The sequence below is a fragment of the Chiloscyllium plagiosum genome, chromosome 26 (assembly GCF_004010195.1).
Source record: "Chiloscyllium plagiosum isolate BGI_BamShark_2017 chromosome 26, ASM401019v2, whole genome shotgun sequence".
Classification (NCBI taxonomy): Eukaryota; Metazoa; Chordata; class Chondrichthyes; order Orectolobiformes; family Hemiscylliidae; genus Chiloscyllium; species Chiloscyllium plagiosum.
This window is the reverse complement of record NC_057735.1, coordinates 51549033-51566315: the sequence shown is the minus strand read 5'-3', so window position 1 is coordinate 51566315 and position 17283 is coordinate 51549033. Positions and strand designations below refer to the sequence as shown.

General features: G+C 45.3%; 1 long non-coding RNA gene across 2 annotated transcripts; it reads right to left on the bottom strand.

Moving 5' to 3' along the window:
* Window positions 1-760: 760 nt before the first annotated feature.
* LOC122563353 lies at window positions 761-15641 on the bottom strand. Of its 2 annotated transcripts, none has more exons than XR_006315565.1 (3): window positions 15416-15641; window positions 14830-15042; window positions 761-1876 (listed from the first exon to the last, which is right to left on the bottom strand). It is a non-coding gene; the product is annotated as an uncharacterized LOC122563353 (long non-coding RNA). The 2 variants fall into 2 exon arrangements; XR_006315566.1 differs by having other exon boundaries at window positions 761-1431.
* Window positions 15642-17283: the final 1642 nt, after the last annotated feature.

Sequence of the window (17283 nt, the reverse complement as noted above, 5' to 3'; positions counted from 1 at the left end):
CCTCACTCTTCAATCCACAGGAACTTCCTTGGACCCTCTTTTTGGGGCAATTCTGTGGACTTTTAATTTAGGTTAGAGGAGGAGGGAGGCCCTACTTTGTAGGACCTGGGGTCTAGAACACACCCACTCAAGTAGCAGTCACTTACCTTCACGATCGGCTTTGCGCTCTGCCTTCACTTCCGCCCAGCTCCTGACGCTCTCTGATGCGAAAAGTATCATTTTACGAAAGCTCTGTTCCGCTGTTCTCCTTGCCTGCTGTTTGTTGTTCGGTGTGGTCTGATATTGTTGTCCTCAAACACCCTTTCCTTCAGCCAGCCGATGGCTGTGCGAGCATGGATCTCTTCATTAATATCGGATTCGGTCGACAGGGCAGTCCTGAGGTATTGGACCTTAATCAATCGGGCTTTTGTTCCACAATGCCAGGCCAGGTTAGAGGAGGGCCTTTGTCTTGTGAATGTTCAGGGTGAGACCCATGCTCTATTGTGTCCCTGTAAAGGAATTGGCAATGGTCTGGAGTACATCCTCTGAATTTGTACATACATAAACGCTATACATGTACTGCAGCCCCATGACAAATGGTGGGGTAACTTTGGTTTTGGATTGAACGTAATGGAGGTCAAATAATTTCCTGTTGGTTCTGTAGCTTAGTGCCACTCCAGTGGCGAGCTTGTCAATGGTGAGGTGAAGCATTGCATTGAGATTGATTGAGAACAGTGTTGGGACAATGACACAGCCCTGCTTGACACTGGTTTGAATGGGGAATGGGTCGGTGATGGAGCCATTTGTCATTACCGCGATTTAAATGTCTTTTTCGCACAGGTGAAGGATCTTGACAAATTTCATGTTGTAGCGAAAGTGGAGAAGGACACTTCATAATGCTTCCCAATTGACCGTGTCAAAGGCCTTTGTAAGGTCAAAGATGGCCATGTACAAGGCCATGTTTTCTCTGCATTTCTCCTGCAGCTGTTGCAAGGCGAAAAGCATGTCCATTGTGCCCCATGACTGGAAGCCACACTGCAGTTCCAGAGGATGGGGGGTGTTCCTCAGGCACATGGAGGAGGCAGTTCAAGAGAATCTTGGTGATGACTTTTCCAATGATTGACAGCAGGGAGATTCCCCTGTAGTTTCCACAGTCAGACGTATTCCCTTTTTGAAAATACTCTCAATTGTGGCATCTTGAAACTCACCCGGTACATTCTCCTCCTTCCAGTTAAGGCAGACAAAGGTGTGCCACTGTACTGGGAGCTGGGTGCCCCCGCACTTTAAAGCCTTAGCAGGGATACTGTCCACACCAGCAGCTTTGTTGTTCCTGAGCTGGTGAACAATCTTCTCTTCGTTTGGGGCTGGGGTGTTGCCAAGCTCGTGGTGTGTAGCATGCTGCTATCCTCAGCGTTGTTTGATGGCTGTGTCTTTAATAAGTTTCACTCTGTCCTTGGGGGGGGGGGGGGAAAGCATTGGTTATTTGGTCTTGACACCCCCAAAGAAATCCTTCACACTATGGCTGTTGGCCATTCATTGGCTCTCAAGTGCTTTTCCCACCCACCACCTGTTCCTTATGTCACAGGTTCATTGTTGGACCCTGGCATTCAGTCGCCTGTGGGTCTGCCTTTTCTCTCCTGAGTGTGGTTGCTGTTATACATTCAGAAATGTGATGTGCTTCTGGTTTATCAGTTCTCGTATTTCCTGTTTACAGGTTAATGAACCGACCGAGTTTTTGCAGGCATTGATGGTAGTGGCCTCGAGGGTGGACCAGGAGCTGTTGCAATCCGGTGACTTGTTGCTGAGGAAAAGGTAGGGAAATGCTGCCAGTGGAGTTGCAGAAGATGGACTGTTCCAGGTGCTCGATGAAGAGACAGGCATATCTGGGGCCCATGGTCTGGAGGAAGAGAGAGGTTTGTGAAGAGGAGCTGGTTATGTGAGGCTTTCTTTTCCATGTTTTTGAATGCCTCAATGTCAAAGCTTCTTAGGCTCAGCTTTTGTCATCTCCACTGCAGCAGGGCTGTATGTACATTGATCCTTGCTCAGATCAGGCTATGGTCTGTCCAGACTCATTGACTCCTGTCATGTAGTCTTGCCAATCCCTCACTCTGAGGAGACAGTCAAGGGGGTGGTAGTGTTTGGGGTATGGGAGCTGTCTTGTTTTTTTTGGATGCAACAGCATGGTGGTGATGAGGAAGTTGTGGCTTTTGGTCAGGAGAACAGAACTACCTCCCCATACCTTGATATTGCCCTAACCACCAGTCCAGGAACTCCCCACCTATATTTGGGACAACACTCATGCCCTTCACCCCCTCCATGACTTTCATTTCTCTGGCATCCAACTTCTCGTCTTCACCATGGACATGTATGCACCTATACACCTCTATCCACCATGACGAAGGCCTCCAAGCCCTCCAGGTCTTCCTATCCTGGTGTCCCCACCAGTATGCCTCCACTGACACTAATTTGATTGGCTGAACCGGTCCTCACTTTCAATAACTTCTCCTTCCAGTCCTCACTTCCTTCAGACCATGGGCCCCAGATATGCCTGTCTCTTCAACGGGCACCTGGAACAGTCCATCTTCTGCAACTACACTGGCAGCATTTCCCCACCTTTTCCTCTATTACATCGATGACTGTATCAGTGCCACCTCATGATCCCATGAGGAGGTTGAACTGTTAATCAATTTCATGAACATCTTAAACTCGGACACCTCCCTACCCTTCCCGGATCTCTCCATCTCCATCAACGCTAAACAACTCAGCACAGACATCTACAAGCTCACCAACTCCCAAAGGTAAATGGACTACACCTCAGCCAACCCTGCATCCTATATATAAACAATTCCTTATTCCCAATTCCTGTGCCTCCACTGCATCTGCTCCCAGGATGACCAGTTCCACCACAGAACATGCCAGATGGCCTCCTTCTAAGACAGTAAAATTCCATCCCACATGGTTGATGATGCCCTCCAGCGCAGCTCATCCACTTCCAACCTCTACCCTCAAACCCCACCCCTCCAATTGCAACAGGTATATAACCCTCCGATCCTTATCTTCCACCCCACTAACTTAAGTATACATCATATCATCCTCCACCATTTCTGCCACCTACAAGTGGACCCCACTACCAGAGATGTAGCTCGCACTCCACGCTTTTCCACATACCGTAAAGACCATTCCTTCCGTGACTCCACTGTCAGATCCACACTCCCCCACGCTTCCTTCCTGGCACCTTCCACTGCCACTGCAAGAATTGCAAACCTGCACCACACCTGCCCCCTCACCTCCAATCCAAGGTCCCAGAAGAGCCTTCTACATCTTTCATTGGTTTACCTGTCCTTCTGCACGTCATTTATTGGATACGTTGCTCTCGATGCGGTCTCTTCTACATTAGGGGACAGGACGCCGACTTGCAGAATGCATCAGAGAACATGTCTGGGACATCGGCAGCAACCAACCCCACCGCCCTGTGGCTTTAATGCCCCCTCCGACTTCAACAAGGACATGCAGGTCCTGGGCCTCCTCCATTGCCAAACCCTAACCACCCGACGCCTGGAGGAAGATCATCTCATCTTCCACCTTGGGACCCTACAACCACATGGTTTCACCAGTTTCCTCATTTCCCCTTCTCCCACCTTACCTCAGATCCAACCTTCCAACTTGGCACCACACACACTTGACCTATCTCACCTGCAATCGTCCTCCTACCTATCTGCTCCACCCTCCTCTCCGAATTATCTCCATTCCCTCCACCTACCTATTGCAGTGTCAGCCAACTTGACCTCAGCCCCACCCCCTCCACTCACAAGCCTCATTCCTGATGAAGGGCTTATGCCTGAAGCACCGATTTTCCTGCTCTTCGGATATTGTCTCACCAGTCAATGGAAATGAACAATTCTGAAGACAGTGTATTCAAAACTGGCCAAGGGCTACCAAAGTGTTGAAGCAGGTGTTAAAAGGGAGATCAAACATTCTTCTAGCAAGAGGAGTGTTGTAGGAAATGCAAATATTGTTGGAATTGAAGGAGATGATAGGAGGAGGGAGAATTGAACGTGCTGGGAGTGATGGCAGAGATATGGAGAGTGTTAAGTGACTGAACGATGTTATAAAGCCAGTATGAATTGCTCTGGCAAGAGGAGTCCAGAGTTAGGGAGAGCAATATGTGCTGGAGATGATTCAAGAGATATGGATGATTATTGGACATGGGAAAAAATACAAATGCAGAGCATGTTGTGGGACCCAAACAGGTTAGAAAGGTAGAAAGTGTCAGTAGGGTTTGAGGTGTCCTGGATATCAGTATGGCAGCAAGGGATAAAAGAGGTTTGATGTTCTGAGGAGTTGGAGGAACAGGAGCATGTTTGGTCTTATGGGCAGTTACAGACAGAAGAAGGAGTGCTGTCAGAACTGGGGGGGGGTAGATAAACGAGAAGGGAGCATTCACAGAACACGCACACACAGACGTTCACAATCTGTAGGATACAACTGACACAAATGTGGAGTTTATGTGAAATTAATATTCAAAATGCCACAGGATGCAATCCTACTCTCCACAATCCAGTTGAATGAAACCACCACTCATGCAGAAAAGAATTTGAAGTCCACAAGAAAAATAAAAACTCCCAACAGGTCATTGACAATTTGTAGTTCACAGGTTATGACCTAGTTTTACACACAATTACATATTGGCAGTGAATAAGCAAATTCTAAATTAAAACACAAAACTATGCACAGTCAACATCTGAAACTATAACATAAATGGTTGAATAAAGTAAACCAGTCTGGAAGCAGTTGTGGAGAGAGTGTTCGTTCTTTTCTGAAGAACATAAATGTACACACAACTAAGCATTTGCAATCCCAGGATAAAACACAGCTCTCCATGGAGAAGATACTGTGTAAAATCCACAGCATTAAAATCAGCTCTGCAAACGTAACTGACCATTTCGATTCCACAAGTTAAAGCCCAGCTCCTCAGACAGAAATGACCACAGCCAACAGGAGAAATAAAAGCTCTTCTCACAGCATTGGCTGTTCTTGAGCCACAGTTTGAGAAACAGGTCAACTGATCCAACTCACCATCCAGAATCCAAATCAACACCTACGCAAGTTTTCATGCAGTGTGCAAGATTAAACACAGGTCCTCACACAAAGCACATAGTTGCAGTTCATAGGCTGAATCCGGAATCCCTCCACACGCAGGCATGCAAAAGCAGTTACCAATGCAAAAGTACCCATTCACAATCCACAGTTTAATATCCAGTTAACCACACTCTCCTCGGGATACATCCAGCCTCTCACCAGGAACTGAGCATTCAAAGGAAACAGAATTAAACTATGATACGTACTCAGACAAAAAGAAGTCCTCCCCACAAAGTACTGACCAAAGTGCAGAGCAGTAAAACAAGCTCACCAGACATTGCACATGCAGACCTGAGCATAACCGAAGAGCTCTACACACATGACAGACAATCTGCAGCCATAGGTTGGAAACATCTCCCCAGAGGACAGACTACCTGCAGCCCAGATGACAATAGCCAGCAAACCCCCTCCACCCACTGCCACATTGGATTCTGAAGTTTCAATCCTAATAGAAATAGAAAGCTGGCCCAAACAGGAACTGACAATTTGTTGGCTACACGTGACAAACTAGCTCCCCACACAGACTCTGGCCATTTGCAGCCAACAAAACAGAAGGAAACAGTTCCTTGCACTTAAACATTGCACAGTCTAGAGAAAATCAACCTGACTACACAACACATGCACACACAAACCTAAAATCCAAGGTAACAAAAAAAAAAATAGCTCCACATACACAAAAGATCATTTCTCGTTCACACGATCAATCCAATGTTCCTGAACTCAGAACTGACCTCGCAGAGCGCTGGAAATTAACTAAAATAGCAATGTACATAATGTTTGCCCACCATTTACACTGGCCAGGTCAAGATTGTAATGAAGTAATCTCCGCTTACCTCGATGAATGCAGCTCCATTGATACTCAGGCAGCTTAACACCAACCAGCACAAAGCAACTCCATTTCTGGCACGTCATTCATCAAATTCAACTTTCACTCACTTCACAACTAACACTGTGACAGTAATACAAGGTGCAATGATTCAGCAAGCCTCTCAACAGTATTTTACAAACCCACTGCCACTTCAACCTTGAAGGAAAAGTGAAGCAGGTGAATGGCACTAGCAGCATTTCCAAGTTCCCATCCCAGCCACGTTCAATCCTACAAGCACCATGGCTGCCCCTGCATCAGGAAGGCATCTCGCCACCAATTTTCTCCAAGCAATGAGAGGTCTAAAATAGTTTATTTATTCATTCACTTGTGGGACGTGGGCATCACTGGCTGGCCCCACATTTATTGACACTTATTGATGCCATTGAGAAGGCAGTGCTGAATTACCTTCTTCAATCACTGCAGTCCAGGTAAGACTCAAGAGGGATTGATAAAATTAAATCATTTCAGTGCCCTTTCAGAGGGCAGTTGAGAATCAACCACATTGCTGAGGATCTGAATTAACATGCAGGTCAGAGCAGGTGAGAATGGCATACCTCCCGAATCATGGGGAAAAGCTATCTACTATCTGCCTTATCTATGCCTCTCATGATTTTATAATCCTCTATGAGGTCCCTCCCAGTCGCAACGCACATGGAGAAAAAGTCCCAGTATTATAAATGTGGCCTCACCATCATCTTCTACAGGAGAAGTAGTATCTTATATCCTCAACGCTCTGACCAGCTGAAAGCTAGCATGCCAAAAGCCTTCTTCACCAACCTAACTACCTGTGACTCCAATTTGAAAGAGTAAGAATCTTTACCTCCAGATTTCTTTGTTCGATAACACATCAATGGCTCTACCATTGATTGTGTAAATCCTATCGTGGTTTATTTCACCAAAATGCAACACCTTGCATTTATCTAAATTAAACTCCATCTAACATTCCTCAGCATACTGGCCCAGTGGATCAAGATCTCACTGCATTCCCAGATAACCTTCCTCATTATCTACTGTACCAACAAACTTGATGCCATCTACAAGTTTACTAACCACACCTCCCAAATTATTAAAATTATTCATATGAATAACAGTGGACCCAGCACAAATCCCTACAGTCTGAAAAGCAGCCCTGTGCTGCCACAATCTGTCTCCTACCAAAGAAATTTTGTATCCCACTGGCTAGTTCTCCTAGCATTCAACAACCTACCATTTAGTGTCTTGTCAAAGGCCTTACTAAAGTCCATGTATACACTTTCCTCCTTTACCTTCTTGGTCAGCCCTACAAAAAACTCAATCAAATTTGAGAGACACGATTTCCCACACACTAGCCTGCCTCAGGCGACTAACTGTGTGGAGTTTGCAAATTCTCCCCGTGTCTGCGTGGGTTTCCTCCGGGTGTTCTGATTTCCTCCCATAGTCCAAAAATGTGCAGGTTAGGTGAATTGGCCATGCTAAATTGCCCGTAGTATTAGGTGAAGGGGTAGATGTAGGGGAATGGGTCTGGCTGGGTTGCGCTTCGGCGGGTCAGTGTGGACTTGTTGGTCTGAAGGGCCTGTTTCCACACTAAGTAATCTAATCCAATTTGACTATCACAAATGAGTCCTTGCCTTTCCGAATGCTGTAGATCCTGTGTCTTAGAATCTCCTCTAATAACTTATCGACCATTGACGTTGGGCCCACCGGTCTGTAGTTCCCAGGTATTCATTGCAGCTTTTCTTTAATAATGGCACAAAAAAAAAAAATAGCCACACTTCAATCTTCTGGCACTTTACCCACTGTCAATGATACAAACATCTCCATCAGCAGCACCACAAATTCTTCCCTAACTTCCCCTCATAGGTCCCAGGGATTTATCCATCTTAGTGTTCTTTAAAACTTCCAACACCTGAGACTGGATGATCTTGAAATGATATGAAGAAAGTAAATGTTGCAGAAGTTGGAGATTATGCATAAAGGAGGTGTTCTAGGTGCTGGGTCCAGTCAGAGACAGATGGGGTTTGAGAGGCAGCAGGTTCCTGTGATTGTAAAGACTAGATCAGATTACACATCAAGGAAGTGTTATTGGGCTGATGGTAGTCACACAAGACGTGAGTGGGACAGCCAAGAGAAAACAACAAGGACAGGACATGTTCAAGGAACAAACTGAGGTTTCAGATACCGTGAGCGTCATAGGGACTGGAGGAACAGACATGGGAAAATACTAGTTGAAAAGAGGAAGTATTGAACATCATCAATGTACGGTCTTGTGGTTAAAGACAACTGAAAAGGCAAGATTTAACTAAAATTTGTACATCAGCAAATAATTTGAAGACAGGAAACAATAGTTAAAAAGAAGAAGGTTGTTTATTTGAACATGCAAAGCATTTGCAATAAAATGGACTATTGACACTGGGAGAGGTAAATAATTTCTCACTAAAACTATGACAGAGTAACAAGGTGATCAAGGATGGATGTCAATAATCCATGGGTAGACAAACTTGCAGACAGGCAGTAACAGTGGGAAAGCTAGAGGTATTACCATGTTACTCAGAGACATATAGGCAATGGTGGGAAAGGATTTGATGTTCGAAATATTGACATGGAATCAGAATTAATGGAGGACAGAGTGAGGGAGCAGTTTATGGCCTCAAAATATCTTTTTGAAGTTGGGAAAGACAATTTGAAAATTCTGTAAGAACTCAGCAGTTCGAACAATAACTCAGCAGACCGAGAAACAAAGTTAATATTTGGAGTGTAATGTGAACTTTAGTTCCATTAATTTTGTGCTCTGATGACCATGTCAAGGAGGTAATTACTGAGATCTTCAAACTTCAATATACTCTGGGGAAATCAAATCGGCATCAGTGCTCTTGCAGATAAATGTGTTTTATGTTTTTGTCAGCAATTCTCAGTAGAACACAAGAGGGATACACCTATCTTTGAACAAAGAACAAAGAAATTTAACAGGACAGGACCCTCCAAGCCTGAGCCAATCCAAATCTAATGTTGCCCAATTCCTAAGAAACTGTATCCCTCTCTCCCCACCTACTCATGCATCTGTCCAGCCGCATCTTAAATGAATCTATCCTTGCCTGCCTCTACCACCTCTGCTTGTAATGCATTCCAGACAACCACCACCCTCTGTGTGAAGTACTTGCCGCATGAATCTCCCTTAATCTTTTTACCTCTCACCTTGAAAGCAAGACCTCTCATTATTGAATCATTCACCCTGGGAAAAAGCTTATCTCTATCCACCCTGACGAAACCCTTCATGATTTTGTAAACCTCAAATCAAGTCCCCCCTCAACCTCCTTTTCCCCAATGCAAACAAACCTAACCTACTCAACCTCTCTTCATAGCTAGCACCTTCCATGCCAGGCAACATCCTCGTAAAACTTCTCTGCACACTCTCCAAAGCGTCCACATCCTTTTGGGAATGGGGCAACCAATACTATTGGTTCAGTGTGGCTGAACCAATGTCATGTACAATTTTAACATGCCAGCTGGAGATATACTGCCCAATGAAGGCAAGCATACTATATGCCTTCTTGACCACTATCCACCTGTGCAGCAACCTTCAGGGTAACATGGAATTGCACTCCCAGATCTCTCTTCCCATCAACTTTTCCCAAAGCTCTTCCATTCAATGTATAATTCACTCTAGAATTAGACTTGCCTAAATCCATCACCTCACATTTGTCTGGATTGAATTCCATCTGCCACATTTCTGCCCAACTCTTCAGTCTATCTATATCCTCTTGTATTCTCTGACAGTCCTTTATGCTTTCTGCTACTCCACCAATCTTCGTGCCATCTCTAAACTTGCTGATCATACCAACAGTGTCCTCTTCCAGATCATTTATGTATATCACAAACAACAGTGGCTCAAACACTGACTGGTCATCTTTCGCCATTTCAAGAAACTCCCTTCAACTACTACTGTCTCCTGCTGGTCAACAAGTTCTTTGTCCACCTTGCGAGAAAAAAAACTGCACACCATGTGACCTCACTTTCTCTATTAGTTTAGATAGGGAACCTTATCAAATGCCTTACTACAGTCCATGTCTATAACATCAACCACCCTTCCTTCAACTATCAACCTGGTCACTTCAAGTTGGTAAGGCACAATCACCCTCGCACAAAACTATGTTGCCTATTACTGATACGCCCATTCTTTTCCAAATATAAATCGATGCTATCCTCAGTACAATCTCCAGCAAATTTACCACCACTGACATCAGGCTCACTGGTTTGTAGTTACCGGAATATCCCTTGTGTAATGAAACTGGGTGTGATGTTAGAGTGAAAAGAAACCCATGGCAAATCGTGATAACAAGGAATTGATAGAGAATATGAAGTTGGAATGTGACCATTCGAAACTCAAACAATAATCCAAAACTCAAACAAAGCATGAAGAAAAAAACTGGGAGAAAGTGAGGATTGCAGATGCTGGAGGTCAGAGTTCGAAAGTGTGGGACTGGGAATGCACAACCGTTCAGGTAGCATCCAAGGAAAAGGAGAATCAATGTATCGAACATAAACGTCTTCAATAGGAATGAGGTTTGTAGCCAAAGGGGATTGAGAGAGAATTGGGAAATGGGTGGGGCTTGGGGGAAGGTAGCTGGGAATGCAATATGTAGATGAAGGTTGGGGAGAATGTGATAGGTCGGATAGAAGTGTGCAGCAGATAGTTGGGAAGGAAGATGTGCAATTCAAGAGGGTGGTGTCGAGTAGAATATTTGGTGGACAGAGGGGAAATGAGGAAACTGATGTAATCCACATTGATCTCATGTGGCTGGAGGTTTCCAAGGCAGAAGATGAGGCATTCTTCCTCATAGAATCATATAGATGGACAGGATGGAATCAGACCCTTTAATCCAACTCGCCTATGCCAACCAGATATCTAAATCCAATCTAGTTCCTCTGACAGCACCCAGCCCATATCGCATTCTTATTTCTCAGTTGAACCCAAATAAATTCCCTGGATGTATTTCCTGGAATATCCTCCCTCAGTACTGATGTCATGACATCCTTTCTCAAAAACCCCACTCCTCTTCTCTTTCCTCCCTTTCTGTAGGATTTGTATCCTGGAACATTAAGCTGCCAGTCCTGTTTATCACAGAGCCTCATTTCTGTAACTGCTATTCTATCCCAGTTCCATGTTCCTAACCATGCCCTGAGTTCATCTGCTTCCCTGTTAGGCCTCTTGCATTGAAATAAATGCAGGTTAATTTATCAGTCCTACCTTGTTCTCTGCTTTGTTCCTGCCTGCCCTGACTGTTTTACTTGACTTTGGTCTCAACTGTACCAGTCACAGATTGAAATCTTTCTTCACTATCTCCCTGGGTTCCCCCCACCCTCACCTTACTAGTTTAAATCCTCCCATGCTGCTCGAGCATATCTCCCTGCCAGTATATTAGTCTGGTTCCAATTTAGTTGCAATCCATCCTTCTTGTACATGTCACTTCCACCCTAAAACAGCTTCCAATGATCCAAAATTGTGAATCCTTCTCCCGTACACCAGCTCCTCAGCTATGCATTCATCTACTCCATCCTCCTCTTTCTGCCCTCACTCGTAGCACCGGGAGCAATCCAGACATTACTACGAGGACCTCCTTTTTAAATTCCTGCTTAACTTGCTGTAATCTCCCTTCAAAATCTCAACATTTTCCCTTTCTTGGTCGTTGGCTCCAATGTGTACAATGACTTCCTGCTGGTCCCTCTCCCCCTTGAGAACATTCTGTACCCTTGGAGACATCCTTGATCTGGGCACCATGGAAGCAACACACCATTCTGATTTTTCGCTGCTGGCCACAGAAACGTCTATCTGTAACTTGGACTATAGAGTCCCCTAACAGAATCAATTGTTTGGAACCCGATGTACATGTCACTTCTCCACACCAGAACTTCGCTGTTCACGCTTCGTACTCCTGAGTGTTCATCATCCCCTGTATTCTCGAAAACAGCATACTTGTTTGAAATGGGGATAGCCACAGAAGACTCCTGCACCACCTGCCTACTCTCTTACCTTTCCTGGAGTTAACCCATCCATGTGACTGTATCTGAGACATTCCCCCCTTTTCTATACCTGCCATCTAACTGCCCTGGTCTTGTAAATTCCTCATTGCCTCTAACTGCCTCTCCAACTGATCCATTCGATCAGATATGATTCGAAACCAACGATATATATTGCAGATATAATCCTCTGTAACCCATAACCTCTCTCTAAACTCCCACATCTGAGAAGAGCATATCACTCTAAGGGCCATTGTTTATTCTTTCAATGTACAGACCCAGAAAATAACACTGTCTTATTCCTCTGCAGAACATTGCTCCAGGTTAAATTAATACTTATGACTTATACTTTAAGGTTAATCAAGAGACATAGCTCAATAAAACATAAGAACGAACACACTCTACTCACTACTGCAGAATTTTTTTAAGATCGTGCTTAAAATCCACTTATCTGCTTCTGTGCTGTGAGCTTTCCCAAGACCAGCTGTGAATTTCACTGTTTGTTAATTTTCCCAGATGCACTCTGATGTCCAGTTGTACATGAATTCGACAGCAAAGGCAGTAACTGCTAACAGTGTCAGTTAGCAATAAGGGTTTCTTTTTCTCTCTCTCCTGCACGGACCTCATCATGTGCTTCCTTTGTCTGTTCTTCTCCCTTTTAAAACTGCTGTTATTTTGCCTTTTTTCTCCAAAGTTCCAAAAAAATTCAACAGCATATAAAACAGTAATTGTTGCACCTGGAATTCGAGGAAATACCTCAAAAAAGGAGCAGCTCTTCCAGCCAGAATTTTTTTCTGTCCTCCATCTTGGATTACCCAGAATCCAGGTGCCGTGTGTTTTGGATTTGGCAGTCGAGGAGGCCCATGTCCTTTGCGAAGTGGGAGGGAGAGTGAAAGTGCTGTGGGGTTGTTTGGTGTGTGTCCCCCAGAGAAGTTCTCTGAACGTTCTGCAAGTAGGCGTTCTGTCCCCAACATAGAGAAGGCCACTTCGGGAGCAACGGATACAGTAGATAATGTGTGTGGACGTACAGGAATAAATCGGTCAGATGAGGAAGGAGCCTTGGATGGAGGCAATAGTGGCGGTGTGGGAGAGGATTTGAACTTCGTGCGATGTCAGGGAGATCATGATTGTATAACTGTACTGAAATGTCTGACTGCAAATGAACAATGAAAACCATTTCAAGGAACTTTTCAAAATGATGAAAGGCATAAGCCCTTCTTCAGGAAACCAGGTTAGAGTCCAACACGCGTATTTGGACACGCTAGCTTTCGGAGCACTGCTCCTTCATCAGGTAGTTGTCTGACAGCAAGAAAGGGAGAACACAAGTTTTTACAACAGCAAAGGGAGCTCAGTCTGCTTCCGAAATTCCAGCGACTCCAACTTAAATCAAAACCTGGAAATCTTGGGTCTGACTCGACCCAATCATGCTTCTTTTGTCTACTTTAATAATGAGCAAAACTAATTACGTTGCTTTGTATGGAACAGACAACTCAACTCCAGATTTTAGATTAGACTACTTACATTGTGGAAACAGGCCTTTCGGCCCAACAAGTCCACCCAGACCCATTGCCCTACATTTACCCCTTCACTTAATACTATGGGCAATTTGGATTGTGGGAGGAAATCGGAGTAACCAAAGGAAACCCACTCCCCCTCACACTCCCCACCTTCACGTCAATCCCTGCACACCCCCCCACCGTCACACACTCCCCCGGACACTCACCCACCGGCATACTCACTCCTCCGCACACTCACCCACCGTCACGTCACCCCCTGCACCCGCCCGTCACGTTCACTCCTTCGCACACTTCCCCATCTGCCCACTCACTGCCTCGCACACTCAACCAACGTCATGCTCACACCCCTGCACACTACCTGTGGGAGATTTGTTATAACCAAAACAGCCATTTTGTCATATATTAAGAGTCTGTAATCCATCTCAATTTTTATATTAATGTCTGCTTGTACATTCTCAGACTCAGTGAGGTGGCTGACTTTGTAGCTGTGCTAGCACCTGATTGTGAGCGCTTTCCCAGTATTGGAATGTTCTTTTACGTGACTGGAGCTAGTGACTGGGCCAATTGCCCAGTTACTCATTATGGTTCAATTAACAGTTTGCTAATTGTTAAATGATTGAAACCTATACAACCACGCAACTCTATCTCTTTGGAATGACTTGTGACCTTCATGGTCACTTGTCTTTCCCCATGAGCACACAAATAACTCAAGGCTTGTGTGGCATAAATCATTCTCTTTAATTCGGTTCGATACGAGTCAGTCTTAAACTGAATATTTTCTTCCCAATCTCCCTTAGTCTGATATAGTCGGCATGACCTCTATTGTACGAGTTGCCGGAAATTTCCCTTTCCCTATTTTCCAACTGATTATTCAGCCTCCCTGAGTCGACGGGTTTATTTTGTAATTATTCAGCGGGTTTTATTCACAAATAGTTGGCAGATTTATTTCTGAGTTTACTCGGCGGGTCTTATTTGCGAGTAATTGGTGTGTTTTTTGTATGATTTAATCGGCGGGTTTTGTTCCGAGTAGTCCGCACGTTTATTTGCGATTACTTGGCGGGTACACTTTCGTCACAAGACGGGCTAAGCTGTGTCAACCGCGGCGTGTTTTGTTTTCCCTCCCTTCTACCACAAGTTGAAATAAGTACATTTTGGTTGTGTAGAGACTAGTGATTTTGTTTAGATACCTTTATCTATTTTTTTTAAAAAACAAAAGGTTATTTTCTAAGACTCCTGCAAACATTCTCCCTTGTCAGTTTGACTTTTTTGAGCCAAAAGTCGCGAGAAGGAAACTGTCCTCACATTAAAACAGATTAAATTAACAGCGGTTACCTTGTGTTGTTGGCTGGGATCCAGAGTTCTGGTGTCTGTCTCTGCTTCTCGGTTGTGTGTCGTTTTTTTTGCTTTGCTGTCTCTCTTGTCTATTTGCTCTAACTAGCAATTGCAAGATAGGATTGCAACTTTCTAAGATCAACGGCGACTGGCTGTCCCTGGAGATGAGGTTTCCTCATCCTGCTGTGAAGGACGGTCTGCAGCATCTGGAGCCTTCAAAAAAAAGGACTCTGCAATGTCACAGTAAATATAAGAAGTGCAAGGGTGAGGTCAGAACTGCTGGGAGCCCGGGAGTCACCAGCTGACATTGTTTAGAGGGAGACAGGTGATAGTTATTACGTTAACATTCAGGGAGGGTGCGGTGACTCTTCCTGAAATCATAATTATATGCTTACTTGTCTCGAAAAGTTTAAAGAGATCGGTAACGGATACCAGCGTCCCAAATAGAAGACTCTCACTAATCCCCTGAGTGTTCCCCTTCTCCTGCATCCTCGGCTCCCCCACCTTATTCTCCTCAGTTCCCTAAAATCCTTGTTTCACTTGCCGAATCTGAACCCCATATGGTGAAAATTGTTGCCTTTCTTACCACTGGCAATGGGGAGTAGGCGGGTGATGTGCCGAATGTTACTCCAGTAACATGCTCTGAGTCCCGCCCCCAGGGAGTGGTCCTGTGATGTCGCAGGCAACATCTGGTGTTTCATTGCCACAGCCACCTGGTTACACACACTCTGGCTTTCCCTACTGTTCTTATTTAAACCAGCAGCAATTGCGCCTTGATTCAGAAGAAGGCGGCCCCTCAGATATTGATAGCTGTCTAGAATAATGATAGGGCGCACTCCACTTGATAAACCATGGGCATATGTGGAAGTCCGTCCATTACAAGATGCCCCGGAACCGACAAAATGACCTGTACCCTTTTTTTATTGGTTTTTACGAATTTGTGACATTTATGACTGCCTTCCCCAGAATGTGCAGACTTTATTGTAATTGGCTCACACTTCCTGTTAGTCTTCAATTAGCGGCTCTATTGATTTTCCCTCTCAACACTGGAACATGCCTGAGGAGCACTCTGATTGGTTCAGTACGAGCGTTAGAAATGCCATTACGAGTGCAGCCAGGCAACAGAGTGACTTTGATGAAGTTACACATTGCCTGCAGAGGGTCTCTGAGAATATCCCTGATTTTCTTGCTCCAGTTAGAGATACATGGGAAAATTCAGTTGGAATTCCTATAGAGGATAGTGAAAAACTAGCCGTTCAGACACTTCTCAATTGTCTCCTGCCTCATCATGGGTACTGCAGATGCTGGACAATGGAGTCAAGATTAATATGGTGCTGGAAAAGCACAATAGATCAGGCAGCATTCGAGGAGCAAGAAAATCGGAAAAGAACAGGGTGGCACGGTGGTTCAGTGGTTAGCACTGCTGCCTTACAGCGCCAAGGTCCCACGGTCGATTCCAGCCTCGGGTGACTGTGTGGAGTTTCTGTCCGCGCCTGCGTGGGTTTCCTGCCACAGTCTAAAGATGTGCAGGTTAGGTGAATTGGCAAGTTAGGTGAATTGGTCATGCTAAATTGCATGTAGTGTTTGGTGCATTAAGTCAGGGCTGAATGTAGGGGTCTGGGTGGGCTGCTCTTCAGAGGGGCAGTGTGAACTTGTTGGGCCGAAGGGCATGATTCCACACTGCAGGGAATCTAATCTAAACAGCAGGTCAGGCAGCATCTGAGGAATAAGAAAGTCTCTTGACTCTAATCTGCAGTACCCACTTCTGACTGGTTCATTTTAAACTCACTGCGAATCCTCTTCCAAGGATACCCTGAGTTATTACGGCGTAGTACACCCACACGTACCACATTAATTCACAATGCCAACACCAGCCCTTTGAAGATTCTTCCCATTCCGCTTGTGTTTAGGCCTGCCACGGGGTGAGGGAGGTGGGGGTGGGGTTGCAGAAGGCCATCTCGATATGCCTCTCCGGGTCCCTATCTGAAAATCTCATGATGACATAGAGGGTGTTCCGTTCTAGTTTCAATGTATTCAGGGTTCACTCATTCTTCTGCACCTCCCTCTGCTGATTTACCCCTTAGTCCGCACTGTCGGTGCCTCTGGTATTACTTTAGTTGAATCCCTGTCTGATATTATCCTCATTACTATTGGACCCGTTACATTTCCAGATTCAGCCATGCTGGCCGACGACGGGTCCCTCGTCTCGGATCCGGAGGGCGTCAGGGCCCACGTCCGGAACTATTACACGGCCCTGTTCTCTCCGGATCCGTCCAGCGAGGATGCTCGCAGAGTTCTGTGGGAGGACCTGCCGCAGCTCAGCCCGGAGGACGCCGGAAGGCTCGACGCTCCCGTCACCTTAGAGGAGCTGACCGGCCCCCTCGACCGGCCCTCGAGGGGCAAAACCCCGGGGCTGGACGGGCTGACTGTGGAGTTCTTCAGGGCATTCTGGGA